Source organism: Anolis sagrei, chromosome 7, assembly GCF_037176765.1.
Source record: "Anolis sagrei isolate rAnoSag1 chromosome 7, rAnoSag1.mat, whole genome shotgun sequence".
NCBI lineage: Eukaryota > Metazoa > Chordata > Lepidosauria > Squamata > Dactyloidae > Anolis > Anolis sagrei.
In genome coordinates this window covers 25,469,349-25,487,934 of record NC_090027.1, presented here as the reverse complement: position 1 = coordinate 25,487,934, position 18,586 = coordinate 25,469,349, and the positions used below count along the sequence as shown (strand labels likewise).

Here is an 18,586-nt window from a genome sequence, read left to right as displayed (position 1 = left end):
AATGGGGCTACAGGGTGGAATCCTCGACATGCAAGTGTGGAGAAGAGCAAAGCACTGACCACCTGCTGCAATGCAACCTGAGCCCTGCCACATGCACCATGGAGGACCTTCTTGCAGCAACACCAGAAGCACTCCAAGTGGCCAGATACTGGTCAAAGGACATTTAATCAACTAACAAACTCACAAATTTTGTATTCTGTATTTTGTATTTTGTCTGTTTGCTTTGTTCTGTTAGAAATGTAATATAATTGACTGGTTGCTGGTGACTCGATAAATAAATAAATAAATAATCTGAGTGGGAGGGCGGGGCTTCGCGACCTGTTCTCATGAGAGGGGGGCGGGGCGTAGACGTTTGCGGCCTGGGGGCGGGGCTTAAGCCTTGACGGGACGTAGACTTGCGGTCTAGTGAGGGAAGGGCGGGGCTTGGGCTTTGGGGCGGGGCTTAGGCCTTGAAAGGGAGGGCGTCGCGTGGGGCGAGGCTTAGGCCTTCAGTCCCGTTCTCTTGAGAGGGTCGGGGCTTAGAGCTTGCGGCCCGTCCCAGTTTTCGTAAAGAGGAAGGGCGGGGCTTAGACCTCTGCAGCCTTGTCTCTTGAGAGAGAGGGCGGAGCTTCGGCGGCCTGGTGTCTTGAGAGGGGGCGGGGCTTAAGGCGTTTGTGGGCTTATGCCTAGAGAGGTATGGAAGGCGGGGCTTGGTTCTTTGCGGTTTGGTATCTGAGTGGGAGGGCGGGGCTTGGGCTTTGGGGCGGGGCTTAGGCCTTCAGACCTGTTCCCTTGAGAGGGGCGGGGCTTAGGCCTTTGCGGCCTTGTCTCTTGTGAGAGGGGGCGGAGCTTGGGCGGGGTGTAGACAGTTGCGGCCTGGTGTCTTGTGAGGGGGCGGGGCTTAAGGATTGGGGCGGGGCTTGGGCCTTGGCGGCCTGTCCTTCCCCTCCGCCGGGTCCCTCACTCACTCCCTCACTCCCTTACTCGCCGCCTGCCTCTCCTCGGAGTGCCGCCATTTCCCCTCGCTCCGTGCCACTCGCAGCCATGGCAGGTGAGGCATCTCGCTTATTTTACCTAGAGAGACAGAGAGAGAGAGAGAGAGAGAGCTCCTCATCGCGGTGAGGCCGCGGTAATCCTCACCCTCGTCGTGTCACCACAAGAACCACTGCCAGGAGGAGGAGGAGGAGGAGGAGGAGGAGGAGCAGGAGGATGCTCCATCCTTTCGGTCAGGCATGAGCCAACTGCGGTCCTCCGCCCATGCCTTTTGGACATCCAACTCCCACAATTCCTAAGTTGGGAATTGTGGGAGTGGAAGTCCAAAACGCCTGGAGAGAGGGCCCAAGTTGGCCCAGGCCTGCTTTATAGATATTAGGTGGAGATATACCGTAGTCTTCTTTTGGGGGCCCTGTTGTACCTCATGTTTATGATCTGTGTGTCTGTATATAATATGTCTCTGTGTGTATATATGTATAGCAATAATATGCGTGTGTGTGTATATAATACTAGCCGTCTCCTGCCACGCGTTGCTGTGGCCCACGTGGGGATTCTGTGTGGGAATTTTGGCCCAATTCTATCGTTGGTGGGATTCAGAATGCTCTGTGATTGTAGGTGAACTATAGATCCCAGCAACTACAACTCCCCAATGTCAAGATTCTGTTTTCCCCAAATTCTACCAGTGTTCACATTTGGGCATACTGAGTATTTGTGCCATGTTTGGTCCAGATCCATCATTGTTTGAGTCCACAGTGATCTCTGGATGTAGGTGAACTACAACTCCCAAACTGAAGGTCAATGCCCACCAAACCCTTCCAGCATTTTCTGTTGGTCAAGGGAGAACTATGTGTCAAGTTTGGTTCAATTCCATCGTTGGTGGGGTTCAGAATGCTCTTTGATTGTAGGTGAACTAAAATCCCAGAAACTACAACTCCCAAATGTCAAGTTCTGTTTTCCCCAAACTCCACCAGTATTCACATTTGAGCATATGGAGTATTTGTGCCAAGTTTGGTCCAGATCCATCATTGTTTGAGTCCACAGTGATCTCTGGATGTAGGTGAACTACAACTCCAAAACCAAAGGACACTGCCCACCAAACCCTTCCAGTATTTTCTGTTGCTCATGGGAGAACTGTGTGCTAAGTTTGATTCAATTCCATCGTTGGTGGGGTTCAGAATGCTCTTTGATTGTAGGTTAACTATACATTCCAGCAACTACAACTCCCAAATGACAAAATCAATTTTTTGAGTGAAGGACATACATTGGGTTGTTAGGTGTCTTGTGTCCAAATTTGGTATCAATTCGTCCAGTGGTTTTTGAGTTCTATTAATCCCACAAACAAACATTACATTTTTATTTATATAGATGTGTATATATTTAGTAATATGTGTTTAAATACATCTATATATATTTATAGCAATAATATGAGTGTGTATATATGTGTGTATGTATATATACATATATATGGCAGTGATATATGTGTGTATATAGTAATATGTGTATGTGTATATGTAGCCGTGTGTGTATATATATGTGTGTGTGTTTAAATATTATATGTATATCATATGTGTGTATATATAATTAATATCTATATATGATCCCTGGTGGCACAGCGGGTTAAAGCACCGAGCTACTGAACTTGCTGACCAAAAGGTCGCAGGTTCGAATCCAGGGAGCGGAGTGAGTTCCCACTGTTAGCCCCAGCTGCTGCCAACCTAGCAGTTAAAAAACATGCAAACGTGAGTAATTAATAGGTACTGCTTCTGTGGGAAGGTAACAGTGCTCCATGTAGTCATGCTGGCCACACGGCCAGCTCTTCGGCTTAGAAATGGAGATAATTACCAGAGTCCCATAGCCAAGGGGACCAACTTCTGGCACCAATGCCTGCTCTGGCTAGAGCAAAGACAGAGGGGAGCAGAAGACATTTCCATCTTGTCTTTACTAATAATATAATATAGTATATTGTATATACATATAATATTTATAATATTATAATGTAATACAATATAATACTAGTAATAATAGTTAATTATTATAATTATAATTATATATTTACATTACATGTAATATTACTAATAATATTAAAATATAATGGTGCAATATTGTACTATGCTGATAATATAATATATTGTATGAAAATATATATTGTAAGCCGCTCTGAGTCCCCTTCGGGGTGAGAAGGACAGCATATAAATGCCACAAATAAATAAATAATAAATATTATATATATAGATATAAATGTATATATTTGCATACAAAGATACGTGTGTATATAGTAGTAATGCGTTTATATATATAATATGTGTGTGTCCCCTAAGATTTGTACACAGCAAACAAGATCACACTGCTGGCTGTTGTATTGGATCACACATCAGACCCTTCCCCAAGTGCCTAGGACTGTGTGATGTATCGTGAATAATGTGTGCAGATCCGAGTAGGGTGGCCTTTTGCAGCTGACAGATGGTAATTTTTTCAGCGCTGGTTGTGTTTAAGTGCAGGCCATGGTCTTTAAGCACTGCATCCGGTGTGCCGATCACACTGGAACCCCTTTGACTGTTTTTTGTGCCAGAGTCTTTGCAGTTTGAGCTTTAAATCCTCATATTGTGTCAGCTTTTCCGTTATTATTATTATTATTATTATTATTAATTATTATTACCTTATATCTCCCAAAGGATACTCAAAGTGGCTATGTATCCATTATTATTAATATAATATATATTAAAACTCCGCATTTTCTCTTCCAAAGGAGACTCAACCAGTTATGTATCCATCATTATTAATATTATTATACTAGCTGTCCCCTGCTATGTGTTGCTATGGCCCAGTCTGTGTATATGTATTTTGTGTGTGTTTGCACATGCATTGTAATGTAATTTTTGTTTTTTGGCTTTTTAAGTCTCTTCTGTATTTTTCAGTGTTTTTATTAGTGATGGTCACTCGTTGGCCTGATAGGTGTCTTGTGTCCAAATTTGGTGCCAATTCGCCCAGTGGTTTTTGAGTTATGTTAATCCCACAAGCGAACACTATATTTTTATTTATATAGATTTCTTTCTACCCTGCTTAATCTCCCCCGAAGGGACCTTAACGCAGCTTAACATGACAGTATTAGCACACAATAGAAAATATGCAAATATACACACTTTAAAACAGAATTAAGTGTAAACAGTATTAAAAATCCACAGTTAAAAACCATTCAAGCATATTCAAGGCATAATCAGAGTTAAAACCACTGAGTTAACTATGACTCATTTGTAACTATGAGTCCTTTGTAACTCAGGGAGAGCCTGCAATCCATTACTCTCCTTTTCTTCTTTTCTTGCTCTTCCTTTTACGCTCTAACCTACCATGAGGAAGGGCAGGTAAGAAATAAAATTATTATTATATGACTAGCCATCCCCTGCCACGCGTTGCTGTGGCCCAGTCTGGTGATCTGGAAAATAAAGTAATGGTTTATATTATATGTAATTTCTTTATGCTTGTGGGTAAACAGTATTTCTTGCTGTTTCTTTGTCAGTGTTGATGTGGAGATGGTCTGGTTTGCCCACTCTGGAATATGCAACATATCATTGTCCTTCTTTAGGGGTCCCTTTCAAATCTATGATACTATTTTTCTCTGTGTGTGAATCATATCTATCTTATCTATATCTATGGCTGGATGACTCTTTGTCAGGAGGGATTTGATAACGTTTTCTTGCCCTGGTGAAGGGAGTTGGACTGGATGGCCTTAAGTATTTTCTGTTGGTCGTGGGGGTTCTGTGTGGGAAGTTGGCCCCAATTCTGTCATTGATGGGGTTCAGAAAGCTCTTTGATTGTAGGTGAACTATAAATCCCAGTAACTACAACTCCCAAATGTCAAGGTCTATTTCCCCCAAACTCTATCTGTGTTCATATTTGGGCATATGGAATATTTGTGCCAAGTTTGGTCCAGACCCATCATTGTTTGAGTCCACTGAGCTCTCAGGATGTAGGTGAAGTACAACTCCCAAGCTGAAGGTCAGTGCCCACCAAACCCTTCTAGTGTTTTCTGTTGGTCATGGGAGTCCTTGGTGGAATTCAGAATACTCTTTGATTGTAGATGAACTATACATCCCAGTAACTACAACTCCCAAATGACAAAATCATTTTTTTGAGTGATGGTCATTCCTTGGGTTAATAGATGTCTTGTGTCCAAATTTGGTGTCAGTTCCCCCAGTGGCTTTTGAGTTCTGTTAATCCCACAAATGAACATTACATTTTTATTTATATAGATGATTATTGTTATGTCAGTTCCTTTCTCACTCCTTTTCATTTTCCCCAGACGAAGCCTGCATCCTTTGCTCTCCACTCTTCCAGAATCAGGTCTCTTGTTTTCTGTCATTCCTTTGCTTTTTATCCTTTCTTAAGAAGGTGAATTAATCATTTGAGGGGCCATTTTCTAGCTGGTTTATATTATTTTAATAGAGGGGAGCGCCAAAAACCATTAGGTGAAAGAAATCGTGTGGCAGCTGCTTGTACAGCTGTCACACCCCTCTCTCTGGAAAGCATCTTCTTCCCGGTGTGTCTCGGGGTCAGCGCTTTCTGCGCACGGAAGCATCCCCTCCTTTCCTTCCTTCCTTCCTTCCTTTTGCCTTTTCTTCCCACCAGATCGATATATTCCACCACCCCTCCTCTGCTCCCTTTGCCACAACCGATCAGGGCAAACCTCAATGCCCACGTAAGTATAAATATAGAAACTCTCCCCCCTCTGTGTCATTTCCCGAGATGAACAGATCCTTCTCTCTCTGCTTACTCTGCTCCCGGCAATGCATGAATCTGGGTTTCCACTTTTAGCAGCCTGGTTTCCTCCACCTACGGGCACATCGGGTCTCTTCTGTTTATTATTATATTCATTATTATTATCATTAACGTTAACTCGGTGTCCTTGGGCTTTAATTAGCCACAGCTGGTATGTCATTGGGGGAGGGGGGGGAAAATAATTTAAAAATCAATGTATGCATTCATTTCCATCTTTGCGAATTCTGAGAGAGAGAGAGAGAGAGAGAGAGAGAGTGTATGTATGTATGTTGTGTATATATGTGAGTGTGTATAGGTATACATAGATAGATGCATAATGTTACCATATATGTGTATATGCATGCATAGATAAATTAATAATGTTACCGTATATGTGTGTGTGTGTATATATACATACACATATGTTTAGATAGATAGATGAATGCATAATGTTACCGTATATTTGCGTGCGTGTATATGTATAGATAGATGCATGTTACTATGTATATAGTGTGTGTACACACACACACACACACACATATATGTATGTATGTATTTATAGATAGACTAGCTGTCCCCTGCCACGCGATGCTGTGGCCCAGTCTGTTGGTCTGGAAAATAAAGTAATGAGAAAGTGTTGGTTTCTAATATATGTAATTTTTTTTATGCTTTGTGAGTAAACAATATTTCTTGCTGTTTCTTTGTCAGTGTTGATGTGGAGATTGTCTGGTTTGCCTACTCCGGAACATGCATCATACAATTGTCCTTATTTAGGGATCCCTTTCACATCTATGATACTATCTCTCTCTGTGTGTGTGAATCATATATATCTATCTATATCTATGGCTGGATGGCTCTTTGTCAGGAGGGCTTTGATTACATTTTCTTGTCCTGGTGAAGAGAGTTGGACTGGGTGGCCTTAAGTATTTTCTGTTGTTCATGGGGGTTATGTGTGGGTTGCTTGGCCCAATTCTATCGTTGGTGGGGTTAAGAAAGCAAAAATATGGACACAGATGGAGTTTGGGGGAAATAGACTTTGGGAGTTGTAGTTACTGGGATTTATAGTTCACCTACAATCAAACTCCATCTGTACATATTTTTGGCATATGGAATATCCGTTCCAAGTTTGGTCCAGATCCATCATTGTTTGAGTCCACAGTGTTCTCTGGATGTAGGTGAACTACAACTCCCAAACTCAAGGTCAATGCCCACCAAACCCTTCCAGTATTTTCTGTTGATCAAGGGAGTCCTGTGTGCCAAGTTTGGTTCAATTCCATCATTGATGGAGCTCAAAATGCTCTTTGATTGTAGGTGAACTATAAATCCCAGCAACTACAACTCCCAAATGACAAAATCATAATTTTTTGAGTGATAGTCACTCCTTGTGTTGTGAGACGTTTTGTTGCCAAATTTGGTGTGATTTCGTTCATTGTTTCTTTTATTTGTAAGGAACTCATTATGCACAGAGCATTTTAGATAGATAGATAGATGAATGCATAATGTTACTGTATATATGTGTGTGTATATATGTATGTTTGGATAGATACACAGATGGATGTCTAATGTTACTGTGATTCTCTGATGAATGCCTTGGCATTCTCTGTTCCATGTCCTTTGCTCTGGTGTTGTTAGTATGTTGTTAGTATGTTAATTGCACCTGTCCTCCCCCCGCCTCCCCAATGACGCAGGGCCTCTAGCTCAGAGCAGCAGGGTTTCTCCTTCCAAAAGGAAAAGGGGATTGAACTGCATTAGTGCCTTGAGGAACTGACATGTATCAAGAGGCATGCCTCCCTCCGCACGCGGTTCCAAAGAGGGTGGGTGTGACGCCTCCCCTTCACTTGTGTGTCCATCTTTTCCTTGAGACAAAATGAGTGACAGGTAGGCAAGATTTGCAGACCGGGCGAAGCATCTCTGTGGTTTTCCTCGCAGCCATGGATCCCTTTCCCTGCCTCATTCTTCAAACTCATGCAGCTTTTCTTCCCCTTATCCCAGAATGCATTTCTTTTATACTCGATTATCCTTATTGGCGGGCGAGAAATGGGAGTTGGATTTCATTCAGAAATCGGCACAATTAGCATTGGAACGTATCTTCTAAAAACGGAATGATTCTGTTTGATTCTTGTTTGCATTGGCTTCATCTTAGGCGGTAATATATTTGCAGACGGGAAGACGTCCTTGCTCATTCTTTGTCCTTTCATTTGGCCACTGATAACATATCTCTGTTCTTCAGAGACAAGCTCCTAACGCAGCCTTTGATGTGTTCCGACGGCTTTCTCTTTTATGGCATCACTAGCCGTCCCCTGTCACACATTGCTGTGGCCTAGTCTGGTGATCTGGAAAATAAAGTAATGAGAAAGTGTTGGTTTCTTATATATGTAATTTTTTATGTTTTTAGGTAAATAGTATTTCTTGCTGTTTCTTTGTCAGTGTTGATGTGGAGATTGTTTGGTTTGCCTACTCTGGAATATGCAACATATACCATATATACTCAAGTATAAGCCGATCCAAATATAAGCCGAGGCACCTAATTTTACCACAAAAAAACTGAGAAAACGAATTGACTCGAGTATAAGCTGAGGGTGGGAAATGCAGCAGATACTGGTAAATTGCAAAATAAAAATAGATACCAATGAAATTACATTAATTGAGGAATCAGTAGGTTATATATTTTTGAATATTTACAAAAATGGTAATTTAAGATAAGACTGTCCAACTCTGATTAAATGATTATTTACCTTCTTCAATGCAAATGTGCTTACGTATCCTTCCAATAATAATAAAGAGAGCAACATAACAAATGTAATAATAACAATAATAAAAAAGTAAAATAATGAATGTAGCAATAACAACAATTATACAGTAAAATAATAAATGTATAATAATAGAGTAAAATGATAAATGTAATAATAATAAATAGAATAAAATAATAAATGAAATGAAAGTAATAATAATAACAGAGTAAAATAATAAATAACTTTGACTCGAGTATAAGCCGAGGGGGCCTTTTCCAGCCTAAAAAAGGGCTGAAAACTAGGCTTATACTCGAGTATATACAGTAATTGTCCTTTTTTAGGGGTCCCTTTCAAATCTATGATACTATATCTGTGTGTATGTGAATTATATCTATATCTATGGTTGGATGGCTCTTTGTCTGGAGGGCTCTGATTACGTTTCTTGTCCTGGTGAAGGGAGTTGGACTGGATGGCCTTAAGTATTTTCGGTTGGTCATAGTTCTGTTTGAGAAGTTTGGCCCAATTCTGTCATTCGTGGAGTTCAGAATGCTCTTTGATTGTAGGTGAACTATAAATCCCAGTAACTACAACTTCCAGATGTCAAGGTCTATTTTCCCCAAACTCCATTTGTGAGCATATTTGGGCATATGGTATATTCATGCCAAGTTTGGTCCAAATCCATCATTGTTTTTGAGTCCAAAGTGCTCTCTGGATGTTGGTGAACTACAACTCCCAAACTCAAGGTCTATGGTGTTTTCTGTTGATCATGGGAGTTCTGTGTGCCCGGTTTGGTTCAATTCCATCATTGTTGGAGTTCAGAATGCTCTTTGATTGTAGGTGAACTATAAATCCCAGCAACTACAACTCCTAAATGACAAAATCAAAAAATTTTGAGTGAAGGACATACATTGGGTTGTTAGGAGTATGCTGTCCAAAATTGGTGTCAATTGGCCCACTGGTTGTTGAGTTCTGTTAATCCCACAAATGAACATTACATTTTTATTTATGTAAATGGCTCATGACTTCAGAGGAAAGTGGCCAGTCATTGGGTAGGGGGGAGAGCCTGGGGTTAATGCGAAATAGCTTCTTACCAAGCAGATCTTTAAACTGCTTAGGAAAGAGTAGCTGTTGGGGTCCTTTGAGGGCATTTAGATATGTCTTTCAGTGCAGGGTTAACCTGTATTCTCACATTCCAGAATGGCGATTTCATGGTTGTGCTATTCGAAAGTGAGGGATCTTGAGCAATGTATGTGTTTTGCTCCAGCCATGTGTTTGATCTTGGTTGATTGTCAGCCCCATCTAGTAGAGTAAAGGATGAAGCATTGGTGTGGCTTTGCCTGGGATGACTGCAGAGAGTCCTTCCCTTGTCAGAAGCAATTGCATCACCTTCCAAAGCAGCCAGGTCTTCTCGGATGAGAGAAGTCTCACAACTCAACTTACAGGCCCGTTTTACCCACTCGCTTGGAAATATCAAATTGAACCCATGGCCAACCTCAATGGAGTGCCACTGTCTCAAGTCTGGCTGGCCATTGGTACAGGGAGAGGCAGCCTAACTTTTTTCAAAACATAATAAAACCCATTGTAGGAATCAGAAATTTTTATATTTTTTTTATAATGTAGGCGCATACCAAAAGTTTTGTTTTACGTAGTTTTGAAGTTCAAATTAGGTAGGTGATGTCCCCCATTCTCCATACACGGAGTAAACCGATTTCTGGCGTTTGTCATGACTCTTGCCAGCATAGCAGGTGTTATGTTGGCAATTTCTTCCTGGATGATGGTCTTCACATCTTGTAGGGCCCTTGGATGGTTCACATAAACACATAAAAACCCCATAGAAAAAAATCACAAGGGGCCAAATCTGGAGAGCGGGCTGGCCACTCCAAATCCACTCGAAAAGTAGGCCTCAACAGCAAAAGCACACTCCTCAGTGTTCCAACGCATGATGGCGACTGAACTGTGTCAGGACAAAACTTTATACTCTCGCGTCTTAAACAAGACCACTAGCGCTCCACTACATCTTCAACCGACTGAATGGCGTGCATTTTAATAAAGGAAGTTATGCTGCCTCACCCTATACACACACACACACACACACAGAGTCTCTGTTTGATGCAAGTGTGAATGTTGCAATGTACAAGCTAGAGTAGCATTGAGGAATCTTGCAACTGCAAATTCAATCAGTGAGGGCTTCTGCATAGAAGTAGTGAAGCAAATGGAGTGTGTGCGCGCGTGTGTGTGTGCATAAATGCACACACCTGTGGAAGAATGTCAAGGGTGGGAGGAAGAGCAGTTGCCTTTTTGAAGCAAGTGTGAATTTTGCAATTAGCGAGCTTGAATAACATTGAGTAGCCATGAAGTTTGGAAAGTCAACCAGTGAGGGTCTCTGCATGGAGGTAGCCTGGTCTTTGTTGCTTGGAGGCATCCTTTGTTTAAGGCCAGGAGCAGGATGGAGAGGTCACCACCTGCCAGATTGCCTGGCTGTTGTTACCTGGAAGCACCCTCTGCTGTTTGCTCTCGGCTCTTGTTTGTTTGCTGTCTGAATTATATGGCTGCAATTACACATAGAAAATGTACCTCTTCCAACTTGCATACAAATTCAACTTCAGAACAAACAGACAGAGCCGATCTTGTTTGTAACTTGGGGATGGCCTGTTACTGGAGTCAGGATTAAGAGTAAAATCCCGTAATCCTTAAAAAAACACACCCCTGCCTTGTAGTTATTGGATAAACACTGTGTGCTTTCTAAGTAGAGAGTATGCTTTGAAATAAACAACGACGTACGCAGTAAAGCTCACCGGAAGCAATTGTTGTCTTTGGGTTAATTGCAGATAAACAAAGATCTCTTCCCAGGAAATCAATGGCAGGGCCAGGATGGATGAGGCTTGGATTTGTGTTTTAACCTCTAGTTTGAAAGTATATAGAGCAGACATGGACAAATTTGGTCCAACTCCCACCATTCCTAACAGCCTCAGGAAAGGGAAAAAGGAAAGGAAAGGGCCTGAGGCTGTTAGGAATGGTGGGAGTTGGAGTCCAAAACACCTGGAGGGATGAAGTTTTTCCGTCTCTGATATAGAGACACCTCCTGAATGACAGAAATTACTCATTTCCACCTAATTCCAAGGAAGTCCCTTGAGTGCTGGACGAGTGCCTGACCGCTGTGACGGTCTGGATGAGGACGAATAAGCTGAGGATCAATTCTGTCAAGACAGAGGTCCCCCATGTCAATCGTAGGCCGGATCGAGATATAGGGTGGCAACCTGTGCTTGACGGGGTTGCACTCCCCCTGAAATGGCAGGTTCGCAGCTTGGGTGTCCTCCTAGATTCGGCGCTGACGCTTGAAGCTCAGGCGTCAGCGGTGGCTGGGAGGGCATTTGCACAATTGAAGCTTGTGCGCCATCTGCGACCGTATCTCGTGAAGTTGGATTCGACCATGGTGGTCCACACCTTAGTTACCTCTAGATTGGACTATTGCAATGCTCTCTACGTGGGGCTGTCCTTGAAGATGGCCGGAAACTCCAACTAGTCCAACGGGCGGCAGCCAGACTATTAACTGGAGCAAATTACAGAGAGTGGTCAACCCTCCTGTTTAAGGAGCTCCACTGGCTGCCATTTATCTACCGGGCCCAATTCAAGGTGCAGGTCTTGACCTACAAAGCCCTGAACTGTTTGGGACCCTCCTACCTGCGCAACCGTATTTCCATCTATGAACCCACATGATCCCTTTGATCTTCCAGAGAGGCCCTTCTTTCGCTCCCGCCCGCATCGCAAGTGCGACTTGCGGGGATGAGAGAGAGGGCCTTCTCTGTGGTGGCCCCCCGGCTCTGGAACTCACTCCCCAGAGGCATTAGACAAGCCCCCACACTGGCAGTCTTCAGAAGGAATTTGAAAACCTGGTTATTCCAATGTGCCTTCAGTGATGGAATGTAAGGTTCTCCCTGACCACACTTTGCACAAAATGTCCTTAGACGCACTTTACTTTATGGGTTGTGGAATGAAATCCTTCCTCATTCCTGGAGCCTTCTCCTTATAAGTTACACAGCCCTATCTCCCAGTGTTTTTAATTTTTTCTATAATTTTATCCATGCATCTGGCCCTGCCTAGTGAAATTCCCTGTGTTTTTAATGCTTGATTTTATATTGTTGTGTTGTATATTATTTCAATTTTGCATTTTATGTATTTTGCTTGTTTTATTGTGTTTGTGTTATAGCTTGCATTGTATTGATGGGCATGGCCTCATGTAGGCTGCACCGAGTCCCCCTGGGGGGGGTGGGGGGTGATGGAGCGGGGTATAAATGGAGCATTATTATTATTATTATTATTATTATTATTATTATATTTATATTTATTTCTACTCCGCCTTATCTCCCCCGAAGGGGGCTCAGAGCAGTTAGCACAAATGCATCAGCACAACCATCTAAAATGTACAAATATGCGAGCATTAAAACAGGATTAGATGTTAACCGTCTTTAAAAATTCGCATTGAAAATCATTAAAACAAATTCAAAGTTCAAAACCAAGAAATGGGTTCTTTGGTGTGAATGAATGGCTGCAAAAAGGGAAAGGGATTTCTCAGAGTTTCATGCCAACCAAGAGCCCTTTGTCGCGATTTGTTCTTTTGTTTTGCCTAGGAATGCCCTGTGTTTGTATTTCCCTCCTTTTTTATTCTCTGTGCCAATAAATCTTCAAAGCAGATCTTACTGCATTTGGTTGCTAAGCCGTTATGCTTGGAATTGGAACGGATGACCGGACATGTCCATTCCCACCATTAGATCATTCAACCGCTTTCAATCACCATTATGATGTTTCCATAATATTTGGGAAACTGCAGCTCAACTCTCACGATTGGGTGGCTTCCGTCTCGTGTGCCTGAACACCTTTCTCTGGACTAATTGTAAGCTACTCGTGTAACTTCTTTTGGAGATTTTTCACAGCTTCGACAGATCAATTGAGATGTCACAAGTGATACACAGACTGGCTAAATGCATATAGCTAGAAAAGTTAGCATGTGCATGTATGTGCCTTCAAGTCATGGTAAACTTATGGAAACCCAATAAATACCATGGGTGTTTTAAGGGAAGGAATAGAGGGTTTTGAAATACAAAGGAGATTGGCCTTGTACCAGCAATGTCTAAAAGAAAATTGTGTTGTTGAAGGCTTTCAGGGCCGGAATCATTGGGTTGCTGTGGGTTTTCTGGGCTATATCGCCGTGTGTGTGTGTATATATACACACACACTCGCACACCTGTGGAATAATATCCGGGTGGGAGAAAGAACCTTTGCCTGTTTGAAGCAAGTGTGAATGTTGCAATTGGCAAGCCTGAATAGCATTGAGGAGTGTGTAGTGTGTGTGTGCGTGTGTGTATACACACCCACTAACACACACCCCTAGCCATCTGTTAGGTGTTCTTTGAATGGATTTTCCTGCTTCTTGGCAGGGGGTTGAACTGGATAGCCCACGAGGTCTATTCCAACTCTATTATTCTATGAGGAGACTTGTAGCTGCAAAGTCAATCAGTGAGGGTATCTGCATGGAGATTGTGAAGCAAGTGGAGTGTGTGTGTTTATGTGTTTATACACACACCCCTTGGGAAGAATATCCAGGATAGGAGGAAGAATCCTTGTTTGTTTGAAGCAAATGTGAATGTTGCAGTTGGCAAACTTGAATAGCATTGAGTGGCCTTGCAGCTGCAAAGTCAATCAGTGAGACTCTCTGCATAGAGGTAGCCTGGGCCTTTGTTGCTTGGAGGCATCCATTGTTTGGGGCCAGGAACAGGATGGAGAGGTCACCGCTTGCTAGATCGCCTGGTTGTTTTTGCCTGGAGGCACCCTCTGCTTGGGAGATGTTAACTGGCTCTTGGTTGTTTACTGTCTGAAGTTCCCCGGTTTCTGGGTGCCGTTCATTAATTACAGTCTTGTTTCTGGTGTTTTTAATACTGGGAGCCAGATTTTGTTCATTTCATGGTCTCCTCCTTTCTGTTGAAATCATTTGCATACTTCTTGTGGATTTCAATGACTTTACATTATGTGGAGTCAGACATAATATTCAGCATTTTTGTGTTCTCCAATAATATTCTGCATCCAGGTTGGTTCATCAGGTGCTCTGCTATGGCTGACCTGTCTGGTTGAATCAGTCTGCATGCCTTTCATGCTCTTTCATCCATGCCTGGGCAATGCTGCTATGTTTGGGGGTCCCTATGGAGATTTCTTGTCCAAAGCTGCACAGAATGCTATAAGACTCCTGCAGAGGTGAGAGGATCCCTCTTGTCCTTTGCTGAAGGTAGCATTTGATGGGTTTTCTTGGTGGGTCTGTAGATGTAAAGGATGCGTCCGGGCAACAACAAACAGGTCTCCTTTATGCAGATACCCTCACTGATTGACTTTTTCCCACCCTCACTGATTGACTTTGTCCCACCCTGGATATCATTCCACAGGGATGTGTGTATGTATATACATACATACACACTCTACTTGCCTCACTGCCAACAGACCTCTGAAGATACCATTAGCCACAGATGCAGGCGAAATATCAGGAGAAAATGCTGCTGGAACATGGCCATACAGCCTGATAAACCCACAGCAACCCAGAAGTAAAATTCCTATACCATGAGCTGCTATGTAGAAAAGGGAACACCCTCAGGCCCAACTGTTCAGAGCATTGCGTCATGGCAATTTGTACCTGAGGAAAGTCCCCTGTTTACGTCCCTTGTGAAGGAATGTTATGCAGATAATCCTACGTGAACTCAGAAATCCAGGGACACCACAAATGGCTGGAAAGGGTTCATGTCTTCCTTTTAGTTCTCTCTGAATGCGTTTGGGCTCAGGAGTCACAGTGTTTAAGAAAGGATAAAAAATGGGGGGAAATGCGTTGAAACATACTTTTGGTTTGAGGTGTACTGTGGTTTCCAACCTGTATGCACAACGTGTTCTTGCAACATTTTATTCTGATGTTTCACCTGCATCTGTGGTTACTGGCATAGGCAGAGGATCTGATGGTAGTCAAGTAAGTGGTGTGTATAATAGGCCTGTGGAATAATGTCCAGGTTTGAAGAACCATTGTCTGTTAAGTGTAAAAGGTGCAACTAGCAAGCTAGATTTGCATGTGCTGAGTGGGATCTACCTATTAGTATGTGACTAACCAAGAAGATACCATAGTCAGTTAGTGAGAGTATCTTCATGGAAGTAGCTTGGTCTTCCTTCCCTTTGTCTGGAGACATCCTTAGCCTGGGTGGCACTCACTGGCTCTTGGTTGCTTGGTGCCTGGATACATCATCATGTATTTATTTATTTATTTATTTATTTATAATTCAAATTTATATGCCGCCACTCCCCTGGGGCTCGGAGTGGCTTACAAGAACAGGCTAAAATCTAACACAATTCAAAAACAATTTAAAACAACAATGTCAGAGATCAAAGGCCTGTTGAAACAGATATGTCTTACATGCCCTGCGGAAAGCTGATGAGTCCCTTCAGGCAAGGCACGGACTTCAGGTGGCAGAGTATTCCAGAGTGATGGTGCCACTGCTGTAAAGGCTCTGCATCTGGTTGCTGTTAGACGCAAGGTCTTGACACTGGGAATTTCCAAATAGATCTTGGTCTTCAGAATGGAGGGGCCTCTGGGGTTGGTAGGGGGTGAAGCGGTCCCTCAGGTACATCGGCCCCAGACCATGCAAGGCCTTAAAGGTGAGTACCATCACTTTGAAAGTGATCCGGTGCTCAATTGGTAACCAATGCAGCTGTAGTAAGATTGCCGAGCAGCTGCATTTTATACCAACTTGAGCTTCCGGATCACTGACAGAGGAAGGCCAATGTATTGTATTGTTTTATTATATTATTATTGTATTACTACTACTACTACTACTACTACTACTATTATTATTATTATTATTATTGTATTATACAATGTAATTGTATTGTCGAAGGCTTTCATGGCCGGAATCACTGGGTTGTTGTAGGTTTTTTCGGGCTATATGGCCATGTTCTAGAGGCATTCTCTCCTGATGTTTCGCCTGCATCTATGGCAAGCATCCTCAGAGGTAGTGATCATCATCATCATTGAAGTAGCCTACCCTTTGTTCTCTTTGAATTGTTTGGTGCCATGGAGGCATTATTCTTATATTATAACTGAGATGTATATATAATAAACTAGCTGTGCCCTGCCACGCGTTGCTGTGGCCTATAGTAAAACTTATCAGAGTTGAGGTAGATATCTGGACTATTATGAAAGAGAGGTACCTACCTATTCCTTCCCCCTCCCCCCCCCCCCCTTTCTCTCCTTTCTTCCTTCTCTACCTCTTTCTTTCTTTCACTACTTGGTTTCATCCTTCTCTCTTTCCTTCATTCCCTCCCCCTTTCTTGCTTTGCCTTTCTTCCCTCCCTGTTTGCTTCCTTCTTTCTCTTTTTATTTCCTTTTATTTCACCACCATCATAACAATAACAATAATGCAATGCATTGCCTCTGGGACCTGACACCTCTCCCATTCCCCCGGGGTCTAATAGGAACAATAGCATCATAATAATAATAATAATAGAAATAACAACCTTTACCCGCCACGTGTTGCTGTGGCCAATCTTCCCTCTTTCTCTCCTTCTTCCCCTCCTTCCTTCCCTCCCATCTTTTCTTCTCCTCTTCTTTCTCTACCTCTTTCCTTCTTTCCCCCTTTTACTTTCTTTTCTGCTGTCTCTCTTTTCTTTCCTTCCATCTTTCCTTTTCTTTCCTTTTCTTCTTCCTTCTTTCTCTAACTTTCCTTCCTTCCCCCTTTTTCTTTACCTCCCTTTCTCTTTCTTCCTTCTTTCCTTCCTTCCTGTCTTTCCTAGATTTTGACAGGGCGGGAAGGGCGGGATAGGGTTTGGAGGTGGCGTGAAGTAAAAGGAGGTAAGATTGGGGTGGGGGAGTGATGGAGCGTGGGGTTGCGTGTGTGTGTGTGCGGCGGCGGGGGGAGTGATGGAGCGTGGGGTTGCGTGTGTGTGTGTGGCGGCGGGGGGAGTGGGGTTGCGTGTGTGCGTGCGGTGGCGGGGGGAGTGATGGAGCGTGGGGTTGCGTGTGTGTGTGCGGCGGCGGGGGGAGTGGGGTTGCATGTGTGCGTGCGGCAGCGGGGGGAGTGATGGAGTGTGGGGTTGCGTGTGTGTGCGGCGGCGGGGGGAGTGGGGTTGCGCGTGTGTGTGCAGTGGCGGGGGGGAGTGATGGAGTGTGGGGTTGTGTGTGTGTGTGCGGCAGGGGGTGTGTGTGTGCGGGAAGCGGCGCGGCGGGGCTTGGAGTGGGCATGGTTTCCACAGAGGGAACGTTGGCCGGAAGGCCATGTGCGCGCGCCAGGGAACTTGCGGCTGGGTGCCAATGCGCATGCTCAGTTGTTTTGCCGTTTTGTGAGTGTGTTGTTGTGTGTTTTTCATTTTGAGTAGATATGTTTGTACCTTGTGGGTTGTGTTATGGGCATGGGAATTTTGGTTAAGTTTCGTTGGAGTTTTTTTGAGTTTTGCTTTTTTGCCGTTTTGAGTGTGTTGTTGTGTTGTTTTTCATTTTGAGTAGATATGTTTGTACCTTGTGGGTTGTGTTATGAGCATGGGAATTTTGGTTAAGTTTCGTTGGGTTTTTTTAAAGTTTTATTCTTTTGCCGTTTTGTGAGTGTGTTGTTGTGTTGTTTTTCATTTTGAGTAGATATGTTTGTGCCTTGTGGGTTGTGTTATGGGCACGGGAATTTTGGTTAAGTTTCTTTGGGGGATTTTTGAGTTTTGTTGTTTTGCTGTTTTGTGAGTGTGTTGTTGTGTTGTTTTTCATTTTGGGTAGATATGTTTGTACCTTGTGGGTTGTGTTATGGGCATGGGAATTTTGGTTAAGTTTCGTTGGGGGGTTTTTGAGTTTTGTTTCTCCGTTGGATGCCCCTAACAAATTTATATATATATATATATTATTATTATTATTATTATTATTATTATTATTATTATTATTATTATTGATGTATCCTGGCCTTTGTTCTCTTTGACTTGTTTACTGCCTGGGTACATTCTTAGCCTGGGTGGTGCTCACTGGCCCTTGATTGCTTAGGATGATGATAATTATTTTAGAAGTAGCAGGTCTTGGTTCCCTTTGCATTGGTTGCTGCCTTGGAGATGATGATGATGATGATGATGATGAT

General features: G+C 43.0%; 1 protein-coding gene across 2 annotated transcripts in view; it reads left to right on the top strand.

The window, feature by feature from the left end:
- Positions 1-897: 897 nt before the first annotated feature.
- Positions 898-18,586, top strand: part of SLC23A2 (solute carrier family 23 member 2) — a 106,312-nt gene continuing 88,623 nt past the window's right edge. Inside the window, exon 1 of one of the 2 annotated variants that reach the window (XM_067470758.1) lies at positions 898-1,030. The gene's annotated coding sequence lies outside the window, so the exon portion shown is untranslated. Of the gene's footprint in view, positions 1,031-5,543; positions 5,666-18,586 lie in introns of those variants that run through there. The other variant, XM_067470759.1, reaches the window with a different exon arrangement.